Genomic DNA, 17,752 nt, shown 5'->3' with positions numbered 1-17,752 from the left:
AGCCATGACCTACTCCTCGGCTGTTCGTCAACCCCGCCCTGCTCCAACCCGTCGTCAAGAGGCCGAGCCATACCGCCGCCCGCCCGACGCCCTGCAGACCAACACCAGACGCCAAGGAAGACCGACGTGTGGCGAACGCCCGATAATCGCCCGCTGTGCTACCACTGCGGAGAGGCCGACCACATCTACCGTCGCTGTCCCTACAAGAGGCTCGGTTTGCGAGGGTTCTCCGTCGACGCCCCACGCCCCCGATACGGCCAGCGCCTTGCTGAGATCGAAGAATACCTCTCCAACACCAACCGAGGACCAGCCCGCTTCAACCGTTCACCGTCGCCCTACCCGTATCAGTCACCGAACCGCCGCAGCACTGCTGACTTCTCACGTGGAAGGTCCCCCAGCCCACGCGGGAGAAACTAAAAGCAGCAACTTCGGGAGGTAAAGTTGCACAACGGCGGAAAAATGAAAACCCTCCAACGACGCAGCGACTCGCTGAAGACCATCATTCACGACCTGTCCTCAACCCGACGACCCGACCTAGCCCTAACGAGACTCCCGAATACGACGACAGCTACACGGCGCGACGCGTACCCGACCTGACCGACACGTCCGTTGAGAAGACGACGACAACGACGATGCACAGTGCCCGAACGTCAACACGTACAAGCAGAGATACGACGCCCCGACGAACCCGGAACTCGAGGAAGACTGCATCTGACGTCAAGGTGTCCATCGACGGCTTTGACGTAGTCGTCCTCGTAGACACGGGAGCTGACTATTCGGTAATGAGCAGACCATTTGCCTCTAAACTGAAGAAAGTTATGACCAGATGGGATGGTCCGCATATACGCACAGCAGGAGGCCACCTCGTGACGGCAAGTGGAACGTGCACATCGCGCGTCACCATAGACGGCACAACGTACCATGCGGCGTTCGTCATTCTGCCTAACTGCTCCCGCGACGTGATTCTCGGAATGGCCTTTCTGATGGACAACGGTGCAATAATCGGTCTGCAGACCAAGTCAATAACTTTTTCCCCCAATCACTCCATGACGCCGGAACCGAACCCCGAACGACGTGCTGCTGTAAGGATTGCCGATGATCATGTCACCCTGCCACCCCGCGCAAGCTTGATGGTCGCAGTCTACTGTGAAGATGCTGCTCCTGACGTCGACGCTATCGTAGACACCGATCAAAGGGTGCTTCTCGACCGTTGTGTGTCGGTCGCAAGAGGCATTGCGCGCTTCAAGGAACACCAATCCCACATTTTGGTTACGAATTTCACCGAGGAGTACCAGCATTTAAACAAGGGCGCGGCAATTGCATTCCTCGAAGAAGCGCAAGAAGCAAGTGACGTGATCGCGGTCGCCGACTTTGAACGCACACCCGTAGAAACCTTCAAGCTCCCGCAGCCTTTCGACGTGAATCCGGCGCTACCGCAAGAACAACGGAACAAGTTATTGGCTTTGCTGCGTCGCTATAGTGAATGTTTTTCGTCGAGCGCAAAACTACGTCAGACCCCTCTAGCGAAGCACCGAATAATAACCGAAGATGGAGCCCGACCCACCCGAGAGTCACCGTACCGCGTCTCTTCACACGAACGGGAAGCCATCCGGACTCAAGTCGACGACATGCTCAGCGACGACATTATACAGCCCTAGAAAAGCCCCTGGGCTGCACCCGTCGTACTCGTGAAGAAAAAAGACGGCACACTGAGGTTCTGCGTTGACTACCGGCGATTGAACAAGATCACCAAAAAGGATGTGTACCCCCTGCCACGAATCGACGACGCCCTCGACCACCTCTGCCATGCGAGGTACTTCTCATCGATGGACCTGAAGACCGGCTACTGGCAAATTGAAGTGGACGAGAGAGACCGAGAGAAGACTGCATTTATAACCCCAGACGGCCTATACGAGTTCAAGGTGATGCCGTTTGGGCTGTGCACAGCACCAGCGACGTTTCAAAGAGTCATGGACACTGTGCTAGCTGGCCTTAAGTGGCACACCTGCCTCGTATACCTCGACGATGTAGTGGTATTCGCCCGGACTTTCGACGAACACCTTGCAAGGTTGGAGTCTGTACTCGAGGCCATTCGTAGCCTGAAGCCTGAAAAGTGCCGTTTCGCATACGGGGAACTCTAGTTCTTGGGCCACGTCGTCAACGCCGCGGCAGTCCTACCTGACCCGGCAAAAACTTCAGCCATTGCGAACTTCCCAAGGCCGAGAGACAAGAAGGGCGTGCGAAGATTTCTTGGGCTGTGCGCATACTACCGGCGCTTCGTCGCAAACTTCGCACGCATTGCAGAGCCACTCACGCGCTTGACGAAAGATAGCACCCCTTTCAGCTGGGAAAACGACCAAGAAAAAGCATTCGGCGAGCTGCAAAAACGCCTGCAAAGACCGCCAGTGCTCGCTGATTTCGACGAAAATGCCGAAACGGAAATGCACACGGACGCCAGTGATATAGGCTTGGGTGCCATCCTTGGCCAAAAGCAAAGTGGCTGCGAAAGGGTGATCGCCTATGCCAGCCGTGGTCTGTCGAAAGAGGAGAAAAACTATTCTGCTTCTGAGAAAGAGTGCCTGGCTATTATATGGGCGATTTCAAAATTTCGCCCATACGTGTATGGAAGGCCATTCAAGGTTGTAACAGACCACCATGCGCTGTGTTGGCTCGCAAATTTGAAGGACCCCTGTGGCCGTCTTGGGCGGTGGAGCTTGCGCCTGCAGGAGTTCGACGTTGCAGTCGTTTATAAATCCGGCAGGAAACACTCCGACGCCGACTGCCTGTCCCGCGCCCCCGTCGACCCACCACCACAAGACGCTGACGAAGACAGCGCGTTCTTCGGGATCGTGACGGAGAGCGACCTAGCCGCCCAGCAGCGTGCCGACCCCGACTTACGCTTCCTAATCGAGTACCTCGAGGGATGCAACGTTGCCGTTCCTAGGACCTTCAAACGCAGCTTACCAGCATTCAGCCTGAGAAACTCCGTCCTCGTGACGAAGAATTTCAGCCCCGGAACAAGAGCGAATTACCTTCTCGTCATCCCCGCGGACCTTCGTGACGAAATTTCGGAAGCGTGCCACGACGACCCGTCTTCCGGACATCTCGGCACAGCCCGCACTATTGGAAAAATCAAGGCGAGGTACTACTGGCCCGGCCTTACCTCTGACGTGACCCACTACGTCCGGAGCTGCCGTGACTGCCAGCGACGAAAAACGCCGCCGACAAGACCCGCCGGACTTCTGCAACCGATCGCCGTCCCATCGAGACCATTTCAACAGATTGGAATGGACCTTTTAGGCCCGTTCCCTACGTCACGATCACAGAACAAGTGGATTGTCGTAGCCACAGACTACATGACGCGCTCCGCAGAGACCGCCGCTCTTCCGAGGGGGACTGCACAAGAAGTGGCAAAGTTCTTTATAAGCCAAGTTGTGCTGCGACATGGAGCCCCGGAAGCCCTAATCACCGACCGCGGAACGGAATTTACTGCGGAGCTGATGCAAGGAGTATTACGTTACAGCAACACGGATCACCGAAGAACGACGCCGTACCACCACCAAACGAACGGACTAACAGAACGTCTGAACAAGACAATCGCAGATATGCTGTCAATGTACGTTGACGTTGAACATAAGACTTGGGACGAAGTGCTCCCGTATGTCACGTTTGCGTACAACACGGCTATCCAGGAGACGACGCAGCTGACGCCGTTCGAGCTTGTCTATGGTACAAGGCCGACTATGATGCTCGACGCCATGCTTCCGCACGTAGAAGACGACAACCTCAACGCCGACGTCCACGAATATCTTCGACGTGCGGAGGAGGCCCGCCAGCTCGCTCGAGTTCGTATAACGGACCAGCAGCTGGTGGATGCGGGCCGCTACAACCTCCGACCCCGAGACGCCGAGTACCAACCAGGGGATCGTGTGTGGGTTTGGACTCCCATCCGACGACGCGGACTCAGTGAGAAGCTCCTGCGACGGTATTTCGGACCCTACCAGATTCTACGACGTGTTGGCCAACTTACCTACGAAGTGATCCCCGATGGTGACTCCGGCACAGCACGACAACGCACGCGGCCTGAAGTCGTCCACGTGGTTCGCTTAAAACCTTTCTACGGACGACGACGAACTTTTATTTTCATTTGTTCGGGCTGTCGCTTATGTTAGCATCGGGTCGATGCACTCTTAGAGGGGGGGCGGTAATGCCGCGAACCATACATTGGGTTTTCTTTATTTGTGTTTTGCTTTTACCGCCCGGCTGCGCCGGTCTGTGTTATCTCTGCGGCAAGGGAAGCGCGTGTTCCATTCTTTCTTTCTGTGCCGCGTGTGTTATCTGTTGTGATAGGGAGAGCATTCCGATCTAACGTGAACAGCCCAGAATAATCTTCTTCGATCTACTATGTTCTCGATGCGAATCGACGTTTCGAGAACCACGCTTGCCAAAAGATAAAAAGCCTGCAGTGCGGACGCCGGGGCATTAGATTCGACGACACTCGCCTGTGCAAGTCATTTTGTTGACCGCTGCTTCGCCGCCTCTGTATTCTTTTGAGTTGTTAGGGGAGCACAAGTTCGCTCCAATAAACGTGTTTCTCATTCAAGACAACTGCATCGTCCTTGTCTTCGTGACAATATGCTGGCGTGGATTCGAACATTTTTTTGGGGCCTACCGTAATCATCTCAAAAGCGCAGTTTTAGAGGTAAATCGTAAAATTTATTTGGGGCTGCTCCGTTGCTGCCACTGCCCGTGCAAAGCATGCAGTGGATGTGAGGGCAGCGCGCCGTCTACGCCAGAGATGTCAGCGGCCCCGACGGCCACGCGCCCGTTGGAAAATAAACGAAACGTAATAGCGCAGCCTGGACTGAGGCCACCACACACTGACCTTTCCCCACCCCTTTCACTTAGAAAAATAAATGTTATTATTCCTCCTCCTCCTCTAACTTTATTACTCGAGTAAGTACGGTACTAATGCGTAAGTAATGTGCTTCTGAGAAATAATTTTAAGAACAAGATAAGCTTTCTTCTGAGCCCAATCTTATTCTAATAGTTACGGCTACCGTATATTCAGAGGTTGTAAATTTGCATTACAAGAACCTACCAATAAACCTTTTATTTTCGTCCAGCCGACACTTAAAGGCAAACTGCACTCAAAATTTCGACCTCTTGAAAACCCTGTTTCCATATAGTCTGCTTAAAAAGAAACCAACATGCAAATTACAACAGCTGAAATACGCGCATGGACACCGCAAGCGGCAAGCAAAAATCGGCGATTTTGAAACAGAAACCGAGGAGAGCGCGGCCATTGCAGTGACGTTGCACCCGTCCAACGAGCGGCCCTACGGTCATCGGCTCGGGAGAACGTCTGCGGGCAAGTTCTACGCGTACACGGGGTAGCAGCGCTCGACCGGCTCTCCAGCTGCGTGGCTGGCCAGACTAAGAAGCCCCCGTCGGCTGGAACATCGCAGGCGCGTAATGGCTGTTTACGCGCCCCGCCGGCAGGTGCAGTGTGGTCTGCGGTGGAGCTTTTTTAAACGCCTCTGACTGATTAACGAGGCGTTTCACGGGGCTCCGACTTGTGTCCCAGCCGATTTTGTCGTACTTACTATGCATTAAAAATAAATTTGGTCGAGGTGAAATTTGAGTGCAGTTGGCCTTTAACTGTCCAAACTACATGCAAGGCGTAGATACACTTCCACAAGTTTTAATGCACGTTGCCCACACATAAAGCAAAGCTGCTAAGCCTGCTGCCAGGCGTAATAGCAATACTTATAGGGAATCGTTTGTCACATGAAAAGATTGCTCACAATGCAGGTCTGCTTACATCGGTACTGCTGCTGTAGTTCCAGAAATCATGGCCACGTTGCTGCAGGAACGCACAGCTGTGTCTCCTGAGAAGTCAAACAGTCACAAATGGCTTACAACCCTCTTTTATCTGGGTTTTTTTAAATAAACAGTTCAAATAACATAGCACAACACTTTCTATCAGACAGGCTTCAACTGACAATAGACACTCCTCAAGGTAGCCTTCACAGGCTGCGACATCAATAGCCTTTTTGCAAAGCAAAAGGTTATCTTGAAATAAATATAGTGAAGGAGTGTCCACTAACTGCTTCCAAGCCAGATAGGTAAAGATTCGGGAGGTCTTCAAGCATTTTGCCGCATTTGCACTGAAGTCCCAAAACAGCTAGGTGTTATATTTTATTGCAAAAGTAACATTCGCCTAGTCCAGCAAGTTTCATTGTGTGTTGAAAGTTTAGCTTGAAGCAATACCCTGTGACTCACTGCAAATGCGGCGCGGGAGACCAGCAGCAGCTGTCGGCAAGTTGGAAGTGTAGGAAGAGCGACTGACATGCCACGTGACAACGATGTTTGATGCATGAAGTTGCGCTCACAGAGGGCTGATCATGCAATGTTCTACCATCGCGATAAATCCAGTTGCCTGCTGCAGCACCAACAGCCGCCTGCATCGTGGGATCATCCTGCAGATGCCGCTTGGCTTGATAATGAGCAAAAGAGGAAACATGAACACGGGAAGAACGGAAACTTTGACGAGCTCAGCACGGGGGAGTACGGTATAGAGAATCAACGACAACGAGCTTTGCAGGTGGCAATGACACCTCGCCTTCGACTACGATGGCGGCCTCAGAGTGCTCACAGTACAGAACATTCAAGTAGCCGTATTCTTCAGTTGGGAAACTGTGCTTTGGCTGCTTTTGTTTGCATAACCGCACCTAACTGAGCTAAGTCCGAGCCATTTTTTTTCGTCTACAGTGGAAAAGCAGTAGCTACAACTCAACTATGTAGCCCGCGATGTCATGCTTGAAATTCCTGTCATTGAGCCTCGGTGCACGAATTCGGTAGCCATGGCCAACTCATTGCACAAATGTGGTAGCCATGGTCAATGGCTAAGGCCTATAAAGGGGCAAATTTGTGATCTGACTTATTGAATCCGTCCTGACAACGGAACTTCAGAGCACTGCTTACCGATAGCCCTCACACCAAACATTTTTAGGCACAATGTAATGCCTGCACGAACTAAATTTGTACAAACTAAGAAAAATCGGGCTTGAGCCTTGTTGCACTGTTGGGACGGAAGATGGTGCAGGTGCCCCTTTTCTAATGGAGGCGAAAAGCAATAACACCCGTGTTTACGCGCTTTCGGCGCACGTTAAAGATACCCAGGTGGTCAAAATTAATCCGGAGCCCTCCACTACAGCGCGCTTCATCGCCTGAGTTGCGTCGGCGCGCTAAACCCCCACAATCAATCTATCAAGCAATTTATCAGCACCCCTTCTGTGGCATCGTTCACTAAAGAAGTGAGGCGCCCGTAGCAAAGATTAACCCGCAGACGTATTGATGAATAAGCGTCCCTTTTCTCTCTCCCCTTTTTTAGCGCGTGCGCCGTTGGCATAGCGGGTATTTTGTAATAAATTCGGTGATGTCTAGCGTTCGTCCTGTGATTTTCTTTCTCTTGTGGTCTGTCTTTTGCGCTAGTAAAAGCTGAGTGTTACCAAACCTAGTTTTTTTATACTGAAGGAGGTTGCATTTCGTCTTCATGACCCATTTAATGTTAGCACAATGTACTGTATATCACACATCAATGAGTTTGCACATGTAGCTGGTTTTCCCCACATATTCAGTCTGCCTATTGTGCTGACTTTCATGCTGATGAATACCATATTGTCAAAAGAATGTGCTCATGCAGGCTCCCAAACACTTTTAGAAGCCGTTTGTGTACGTGGCTTTTTTGCATAGCCGGCGTGCTGTGCAAAAGCCGACGTTAGGAGATGTGCTACAAGGGAAAAAAATAAACACAGGTGCCATACAGGAAAGCCACATTTTTGCGTTTACTCAGCTCAGCCTTAAAATAATGAAAGCTATCGGACACTACACCGAAGCCATGGAACGCGATGAATTGCAGCGACGAATGAGTGAACTGGGCACTGCGGGATCAACTCAATTCGGTTAACAGGAGGTTCAGAGAAGCGAAGTCAAAGACAATGGTGGTGACAGCCGTAGCAGCGACTATCTCGCAGCTGTTTATTCACGAGCCAATATTCCAAGAACGTCATCTCGATCGAGGCCAACATTCAGGCGTTTTCCCCGTGATTTCTGCAAGCAAAATGCTTCGCGCCTCAGATCAGCGAGCGTGCATACGTGTTTAAAAATCCTACTCCCTCGTCCCCCCCCACACGCACGCACACGCACACACACGCCCCCCCCCCCACACGCCCGCCCGCCCGCACGCCCGCACGCCCGCACGCACGCACACAATTTCGAGCCCTCACTGTTCGAACACATGCTTCAACTTTGCTCTAGCACTTACCGGTAAGGTGCAGGATGTTCGCAGAGTGGTGGCCGCCCTCCGTTGCGTCGTCGCCTTTCCAGTACACGTAGTATGTTTTTGTCGGGTCAAAAACCGCAACATTTGCCGGCTCAAAATTCAGTATTCGACATCCACGACCACCGCAATTTTCGAGTTAAATTTGAAGCGAATAAGCGCATACATCGAGAAGCTAACTGCAGGGAGAGCGCCACAGAGGACCAAAGAAGGAGCAGAGGAGAGTCGGAAGGAGTTACGTAGGCGCCAAGCATGCAGGCTTTCCTCACAGAACAGGGATTCCTCCATGGCGCCAAGCGTCGCCGAGGCCGAGCTCATTAGTGCCGCGCGCCGGCACTAATGACCTTGGCGGCGCAGTTAGGTTGCTAAATAAGTGGCTTTGCAAACCCAAGACATCGTGCAAACCCAAGACATCGCTATTCCACACATTTCTTGTCTCTTGCGAGGATGAACAGGTTTTGCAAGGTTTAAATGCAAGTAATTATTGGTTTCAAAACATTAGAACTTGGTTCTATTTGTCAACAAACCGAAACTGGCCTTTCTTTTTTTTCAATTGACCGAAGAAAAAGAGTAAAGCACTTACACTGGTGTGATTAGGAAATCATTATAATCATTATCATTGCAGTTTATATTGCCTACATGTCTTCTCGGTACTGTCACCATTTCTGTGCTTTTTGCGTGTTTTTTTCTCTTTTACTGAGCTAGCACGTACCCAATGCTTACATCACCAAGCGAAGAAAACATTTACCGGGGTAATTGTTGTCGCTCAGTTCATTACTATTTTTGTAATCACCATGCTGGAATTGCATACGTTTGTTTTAGTGCAGTCCTCTCATTCGCTTCGAAGTTGAAGGGCGCAGCACATTCACTAGGTCCATAGTCACCTTGATTTGCTGAGATGTGTTGGGAATGCATTTTGGTCTCATACTGTGGAGTTCTCTGGTTCAAATTCTACCCAAACTCAAGTTTACCAAACATTTTAAATAGCCTGTTTTTTTTCTTTTTTAAAGGTAGTTGTTCCTTTATTGTGCTATCCAGTGGCCATTTTTTATGCCAGGACGCCGGATATTCAGCCTACAGAGTTGACTAACGTTGTCATATTGCCGCGAACCATGCATTTGGTTTGTTTATTTGTGTTTTGCTTTTACCGCCCGGCTGCGCCGGTCTGTGTTATCTCCGTGCCAAGGGAAGCGCGTGTTCCATTCTTTCTTTCTGTGCCGCATGTGTTATCTGTTCAGATAGGGAGAGCATTCCGATCTAACGTGAACATCCCGGAATAATCTTCTTGCATCTACAATGTTCTCGATGCGAATCGACGGTTCCAGAACCACGCGCGCCGAAAGATAAAAAGCCTGCAGAGCAGACGCCGGGGCATTCGATTCTGCGACGCTCGCCGACGCACGTACGTCACTTTGTTGACCACTGCTTCGCCGCCTCTGTATTCTTTTCAGTTGTTAGGGGAGCACAAGTTCGCTCCAATAAACTTGTTTCTTTTCCAAGCAACTGCTTCGTCCTTGGCTACGTGACATCTGGTGGAGGTGCTGGGTACGCACCCTTCATGCCCACTACAACCTCTGGAAGCCGCCAAGCCAGTCCAACAAGAGCCAGCCTCCGCGTGCAAGATTTACCACCCGAGTTCGGTCTACTACCGGAGAAGACGAAGAAGAAAAACGTCGCAACCAGCACCATGCTCAACCAAGCCAATCCTCCTGTCGTTCTGCAGCAGCCACGGGAACCGCCATCATTCCGAGGAGCCCCCGCAGAAGACCCAGAAGAATGGTTGGAGAAACTGGAGCGCGTCCGGAAATTCAACAGGTGGGACGACGCAGAAACGTTCCGGCACGTTTTCTTTTACTTGGAAGATTCGGCTCGCACTTGGTTCGAGAACCACGAGAGCTCCTTGACAAACTGGGCTCAGTTCAAAAGCGAGTTCACTAAGACCTTCACTACCGTCGTGCGGAAAGAAAGAGCCGCCCTTTTGTTGGAAACACGCACGCAACACCCCAACGAAGGTGTCGTGATCTTCGTTGAGGAGATGAAGCAGCTATTTCGCCGCGCGGACCCCGAAATGACGGAAGAAAAGAAGTTGCGCTTCTTAATGCGCGGAGTGAAGGAGGAACTGTTTGCTGGACTTCTCCGAAATCCGCCCAAAACCGTCGCCGAATTCGTGACCGAAGCCAGCACCATTGAAAAAGCCCTCGAAATGCGTGCTAAGCAGTATGACCGCAACTTTGTTGGCGCGGCCAATGAGAACGACTTTGGCAGCACGCGGATCCCCGCCGACAGCCTACGCGAGACTATCCGCGCAATAGTGAGAGAGGAGCTGCGGAAACTTCTCCCAACGCCGCCACAGCCCCAAGTCGCTTCCCTCACCGACGTGATTAGAGAAGAAGTGCAACAAGCGTTGGGAACTTCTACGCCATCCGAGGTACCCCGAGAGCCACAAGCTATGACATACTCCACGGCTGTTCGTCGACCCCGCCCTGCTCCAACACGCCGTCAAGAGGCCCCGCCGTACCGCCGCCCACTGTCACCCGCCCGACCCCCGGTAGCCCGAAACCAGACGCCGAGGAAGACGGACGTATGGCGAACTCCCGATAACCGTCCTCTGTGCTACCACTGCGGAGAGGCCGACCACATTTACCGTCGCTGCCCATACAAGAGACTCGGACTGCGTGGTTTCTCCGTCGACGCACCTCGCCCTCTTCCTGGCCAACGACCACGTGAGATCGACGAGTATCTATCTGAAACCAGCCGTGGCCCAGCGCGTTTCAACCGTTCGCCGTCGCCCTACCCATACCAATCGCCGAACCGCCGTAGCAACGCTGACTTCGCCCGTGGAAGGTCCCCCAGCCCACGCGGGGGAAACTAAAAGCAGCAACTTCTGGAGGTGAAGTTGCTCTACGGCGAAAAACCAGAAACCCTCCAACGACGCAAGTACGCGCCGAAGACAGTGATTCACGACATGCCCTCATCCCGACGACCCGACCTAACCCTGATGAGACCCCCGAACACGACGACAGCTATACGGCACGACGCTTACCCGACCTGACCGAGACGTCCGCTGAGAAGACGTGGACAACGACGACGCACAGTGCCCGACCGTCAACACGCACAAGCCGAGATGCGACGCCCCGACGCACCCGGAACTCGAGGAAGGCGGCATCCGACGTCAAGGTGGCCATCGACGGTTTTGATGTAGTCGCCCTCGTAGACACGGGAGCCGACTACTCCGTAATGAGCGGACCATTTGCGTCTAAGCTGAAGAAAGTTATGACCAGATGGGACGGTCCGCACACACGCACAGCAGGAGGCCACATCGTGACGCCAAGTGGAACGTGCACATCGCGCGTCACCATAGACGGCACGACGTACCCTGCAGTGTTCGTCGTTTTGCCCAACTGCTCCCGCGACGTAATTCTCGGAATGGACTTTTTGACAGACAACGGCGCAATAATCGATCTCCAGACGAAGTCGATAACTTTTTCCTCCGACCACTCCATGACGCCGGAATCGAACTCCGAACACCGTGCAGCTGTAAGGATCGCCGATGATCACGTCACCCTGCCACCCCGCGCAAGCTTGATGATCACCGTCTACTGTGAAGGCGCTGCTCCCGACGTCGACACTATCGTGGAGAGTGTCCGAAGGTTACTTCTTGACCGCGGTGTGTCTGTCGCAAGAGGCATTGCGCGGTTTAAGCAGCGCAAATCCCACGTTTTGGTCACCAATTTCACCGAGGAGTACCAGCATTTAAACAAGGGCGCTGCAATTGCGTTCGTCGAAGAAACGCAACAAGCAAGTGACGTGATAGCAGTCGCCGACTTTGAACGCGCACCCGACGATACCTTCAAGCTTCCGCACCCCTTCGACGTGAATCCGGCGCTACCGCAAGAAGAAAGGAACAAGTTATTGGCTTTGCTGCGTCGCTACAGCGAGTGTTTTTCGTCGAACTCAAAGTTACGTCAAACACCTCTGGCGAAGCACCGGATAATAACCGAGGATGGAGCCCGACCTACCCGACAGTCACCGTACCGCGTCTCTTCCCACGAGCGCGAAGCCATCCGGACTCAAGTCGACGACATGCTCAACGACGACATTATACAGCCATCGAAAAGTCCGTGGGCTGCGCCGGTCGTACTCGTGAAGAAAAAAGACGGCACACTGAGGTTCTGCGTTGACTACCGGCGATTGAACAAGATCACCAAAAAGGATGTGTACCCCCTGCCACGAATCGACGACGCCCTCGACCACCTCTGCCATGCGAGGTACTTCTCATCGATGGACCTGAAGACCGGCTACTGGCAAATTGAAGTGGACGAGAGAGATCGAGAGAAGACTGCATTCATAACCCCGGACGGCCTATACGAGTTCAAGGTAATGCCGTTTGGGCTATGCACGGCACCAGCAACGTTCCAAAGAGTCATGGACACTGTGCTAGCTGGCCTGAAGTGGCACACCTGCCTCGTATACCTCGACGACGTTGTGGTATTCTCCCGGACTTTCGACGAACACCTCGCAAGGTTGCAGTCAGTACTCGAGGCCATCCGTACGTCGGGGTTAACGCTGAAGCCTGAAAAGTGCCGCATCGCGTACGAGGAACTGAAGTTTTTGGGCCATGTCGTCAACGCCTCGGGAGTCCTGCCTGACCCGGCGAAAACTTCAGCCATAGCGAACTACCCAAGGCCGAAAGATAAGAAGGGCGTGCGCAGATTTCTTGGACTGTGCGCATACTACCGGCGCTTCGTCGCAAACTTCGCACACATTGCAGAGCCGCTCACGCGCTTGACGAAAGATAGCACCGCTTTCAGCTGGGAAGACGACCAGGAAAAGGCATTCTGCGAGCTGCAAAAACACCTGCAAAGCCCGCCCGTGCTCGCTCATTTCGACGACAACGCCGAAACGGAAATACACACGGACGCCAGTGATATAGGCTTGGGTGCCGTCCTTGTCCAAAAACAAAGCGGGTGCGAAAACGTAATCGCCTATGCCAGCCGTGGTCTGTCGAAGGAGGAGAAAAACTACTCTGCCTCCGAAAAAGAGTGCCTGGCTATTATATGGGCCATTTCAAAATTTCGGCCCTACGTGTATGGCAGACCGTTCAAGGTTGTAACAGACCACCATGCGCTGTGTTGGCTCGCCAATTTGAAGGACCCCTCTGGCCGTCTTGGGCGGTGGAGTTTGCACCTGCAAGAGTTCGACATTACAATCGTCTACAAATCCGGCAGGAAACACTCCGACGCCGACTGCCTGTCCCGCGCCCCTGTCGACCCACCACCACAAGACTCCGATGAAGACAGTGCGTTCTTCGGGGTTGTTACGGAGAGCGACCTAGCCGCCCAGCAGCGTGCCGACCCCGACTTGCGAGTAATGATCGACTACCTCGAAGGACGAAACGTCGCCGTGCCTAGAGCGTTCAAGCGTAACTTACCAGCATTCAGCCTCAGAAACTCCGTCCTCGTGAAGAAGAATTTCAGCCCCGGAACAAGAACGAATTATCTACTTGTCATCCCCGCAGACCTTCGTGACGAAATTTTGGAAGCGTCCCACGACGACCCGTCTTCCGGACATCTCGGCACAGCTCGCACTATTGCAAAAATTAAGGCGAAGTACTTCTGGCCCCGCCTTACATCCGACGTCACCCACTACGTTCGGAGTTGCCGGGACTGCCAGCGACGAAAAACGCCGCCGACAAGACGCGCCGGACTTCTACAACCGATCGCCGTCCCGCGGAGACCCTTTCAACAAATTGGAATGGACCTTCTAGGCCCGTTCCCGACGTCACGATCGGAGAACAAGTGGATTGTCGTAGCGACAGACTACATGACGCGCTACGCAGAGACCGCCGCTCTTCCGCGGGGGACTGCACAAGAAGTCGCCAGGTTCTTTATAAACCAAGTTGTGCTGCGACATGGAGCCCCTGAAGTCCTAATCACGGACCGCGGAACGGCCTTTACCGCGGAGCTGATGCAAGGAATCTTACGCTACAGCAACACGGATCACCGAAGAACGACGGCGTACCACCCCCAAACGAACGGCCTAACAGAACGTCTGAACAAGACAATTGCGGATATGCTGTCCATGTACGTCGACGTTGAACATAAGACTTGGGACGAAGTCCTCCCGTATGTCACGTTTGCGTACATTACAGCGACGCAGGAAACTACGCAGATGACACCGTTCGAGCTTGTCTACGGAAGACGACCGACTACGATGCTCGACGCCATGCTTCCGCATGTAGAAGACGACGACCTCAACGCCGACGTCCAAGGATACCTTCAACGTGCGGAGGAGGCCCGCCAGCTCGCTCGAGTTCGTATAAGGGACCAGCAGCTGGTGGATGCCGGCCGCTACAACCTCCTACGCCGAGACGCCGAGTACCAACCAGGGGATCGTGTGTGGGTTTGGACTCCCATCCGACGACGCGGACTGAGCGAGAAACTCCTGCGACGGTATTTCGGACCCTACCAGATTCTGCGACGTGTTGGCCAAGTTACCTACGAAGTGATCCCCGATGGTGACTCCGGCACATCACGACGACGTACGCGGCCCGAAGTCGTCCACGTGGTTCGCTTAAAACCTTTCTACGAACGATGACGAACTTTTATTTTTATTTCGGACTGTCGCTTATGTTAGCATCGGGTCGATGCACTCTTAGAGGGGGGGTAATGCCGCGAACCATGCATTGGGTTTGTTTATTTGTGTTTTGCTTTTACCGCCCGGCTGCTCCGGTCTGTGTTATCTCCGTGCCAAGGGAAGCGCGTGTTCCATTCTTTCTTTCTGTGCCGCATGTGTTATCTGTTCAGATAGGGAGAGCATTCCGATCTAACGTGAACATCCCGGAATAATCTTCTTGCATCTACAATGTTCTCGATGCGAATCGACGGTTCCAGAACCACGCGCGCCGAAAGATAAAAAGCCTGCAGAGCAGACGCCGGGGCATTCGATTCTGCGACGCTCGCCGACGCACGTACGTCACTTTGTTGACCACTGCTTCGCCGCCTCTGTATTCTTTTCAGTTGTTAGGGGAGCACAAGTTCGCTCCAATAAACTTGTTTCTTTTCCAAGCAACTGCTTCGTCCTTGGCTACGTGACAATATCAGTATACGTTTAGCCGTGACAGCAGTCAAAACGCAGCTTAGTTAAACAGTTAAACGTCCAAGCCTCCAGTCTCATTTTTGTGACAAGCATTGGAAATCAAACAGCAACGCAACAGACAGGAAAACAGACGCAACAGACAGGAAACAGGAAATCAAACAGCAACAGAAAATTTCTTAGGTTTTTTTACTTCACTCTTCATTTGGCTTTGTTAGAAATGATCAGAATTTCAGTGTGTTTTGAGGTGCAACGAAGCTAGTATGATGAGTGCACGTGAAGCAGCTGGATGTAATATTCGTGCTTTATACTACCCCGGGATTGTTTAAAATATAAAGAATATGTTGGTGTTTGCGTGTTCATGTTCGTCCAAGTTATAGCCAATGCATTGTGCGGATCAAGTTGTACAAAATAATTTGTAAGACCCTTTGTTCTGTTGGGATACAAATAAATTCAAGTGAAATTGCCTTTTGCATCATACTTCTGTATTCATTGTGTTAGTTTGTGTAATGTTGCGCTTCTGTGCATGCAGTGTAATATTTGTTGTATCGCTATTTTCGTGTTCATGTGAGTATGGTTTGTGCAAACAGGTATGGAAATGTAATTGCACACGCACATTTGTGAGACCTTTAATTGCAGAAGTTCGGAAACTGCAGCTTTGGGTTACAATTTTCTAACCATTCCAATATTTGATCCTGTTGCTTATGTGTGTCACTTTGCACACGCAAAATATGCCGAGGGGCGCCCCTCTGCATATCCTTTAGTATTAAAAACAATTGCATATTATGCGTTTTCTCTGTGGAGTTTGCATCTTGCATTTGGTGGTAGTCTGGATGTCTGCGTAAGGATTTTCACTTTTTGTGTAAGTGTTAAAACACTCCACAATCTGGCTCAAAACCAAAAGAGTAGAGCGGCTTCAAGTGCTTGAATGCAGCCCCCACTAAGTGCATGGCACTGAGCCAGTAGGCCCTCGGAAGATGCTGGTTGCGCACAGCAAGACAGGATGTTCGACACTGGGCCAAATGGCTGTCACCATATGCACGTCGCTCAAGTTCAACTAAGGAAGTCTTCTCGACTCTGTGTTAGTGGCTGCGTTTGTGCTCTCTAGGCTGTGTAGTTAAAAGATATGCCTTCAAGTGTGGTGAGGCATCTTTCACGAACATCGGTATAAAGAATCGGTGACAAAGAAGTGCAGCCACAATGGATGATCAAGAGAGTCACTGTGTGCAATGCCTGTGTGCAAACTAGTTTAATTAAAGCGTCCAATCAGTGTTGATTTCATCACTCTGTGCAAAACTAACGAAAGCGGGAAAAGATGGGAGACAATAATGCTGCTGCATGAATCTCACTGATTGCCCTTCGTGTTTTTATTCAGCATGCTCTGCATTTGTACAAATACAATACATCTGACTCCTGTGCACTGTTCATCTTGCAGTATATTTCTTAAACTGACAGTTGTAGGCTGCTGTCATGTATGGTTGCAAATTTTAACATTACACCTCGTGGTCACGAAAGATTTTCAATTGGGTTGTTCTCTATCTTTGATAAGATCGCTATTTAAAAATAAACAGTGAAAAAATAATGAAATGCAATAAGGAGAGATTGGACAGACACAGCGTTGTGTCTCCCCATTCTCTCTTTGTTGCGTTTTATCATTTTTTCTCTGTTTATTCCTGTAAAATGCTACAACATTCCTACTCTTCTATTTTAGCAAGCTGTGAATTAAACTGACTGGCAATGGCAACAAGATTCTGTGCCTCTTTTCTTTCTTTTGGGAACTGGTGACGGTACAACTTTGTGTGAGCAGCCATTGCTTTACATAGGTATTTTTTTGTGGTAGAACTGTGTTCAAAATTTGCTGAGATGAGATTAGTTTAGAGCATATATGCTCCTTACGTAATCCACTTAATGTACCCTTATTGGTGTTCGTAGTGTTGAAATGAACAAAATAACCCAAGAAGGAGCACTGGAAAATGTAATTTCTTTTCAATTACACGTGACTTTATGCAAGTACAGCAAAAAAACATTCTGTGAGGCTTGATAAGCTACTGTTGTTTTGTCAGTTACACCTCGAACATAGTCAGAATACATATGCACAACTCCATAAATGATCATTTGAAGAGTTTATTTTTTTTTATTGAATGTTTAGAGAAATGTTCTGAAGTCTTTAAGAGTAGCAGCTTGGAGGTGAAATGCGGAGACAAAAGAAACTGTGTTAAGCTAACATTGGCCAGAAATACTTTTTTATGGCCTTGAATATCGTGTACTGTGTGAGAGGAGAAACATTTTCGTAGACTTAAAAGTCAAAACGGT

This window comes from Haemaphysalis longicornis, unplaced genomic scaffold (assembly GCF_048455015.1).
Source record: "Haemaphysalis longicornis isolate Haplotype H1 unplaced genomic scaffold, Haemaphysalis longicornis Haplotype H1 scaffold_35, whole genome shotgun sequence".
Classification (NCBI taxonomy): domain Eukaryota; kingdom Metazoa; phylum Arthropoda; class Arachnida; order Ixodida; family Ixodidae; genus Haemaphysalis; species Haemaphysalis longicornis.
Note: the sequence above shows the minus strand (reverse complement) of the source record.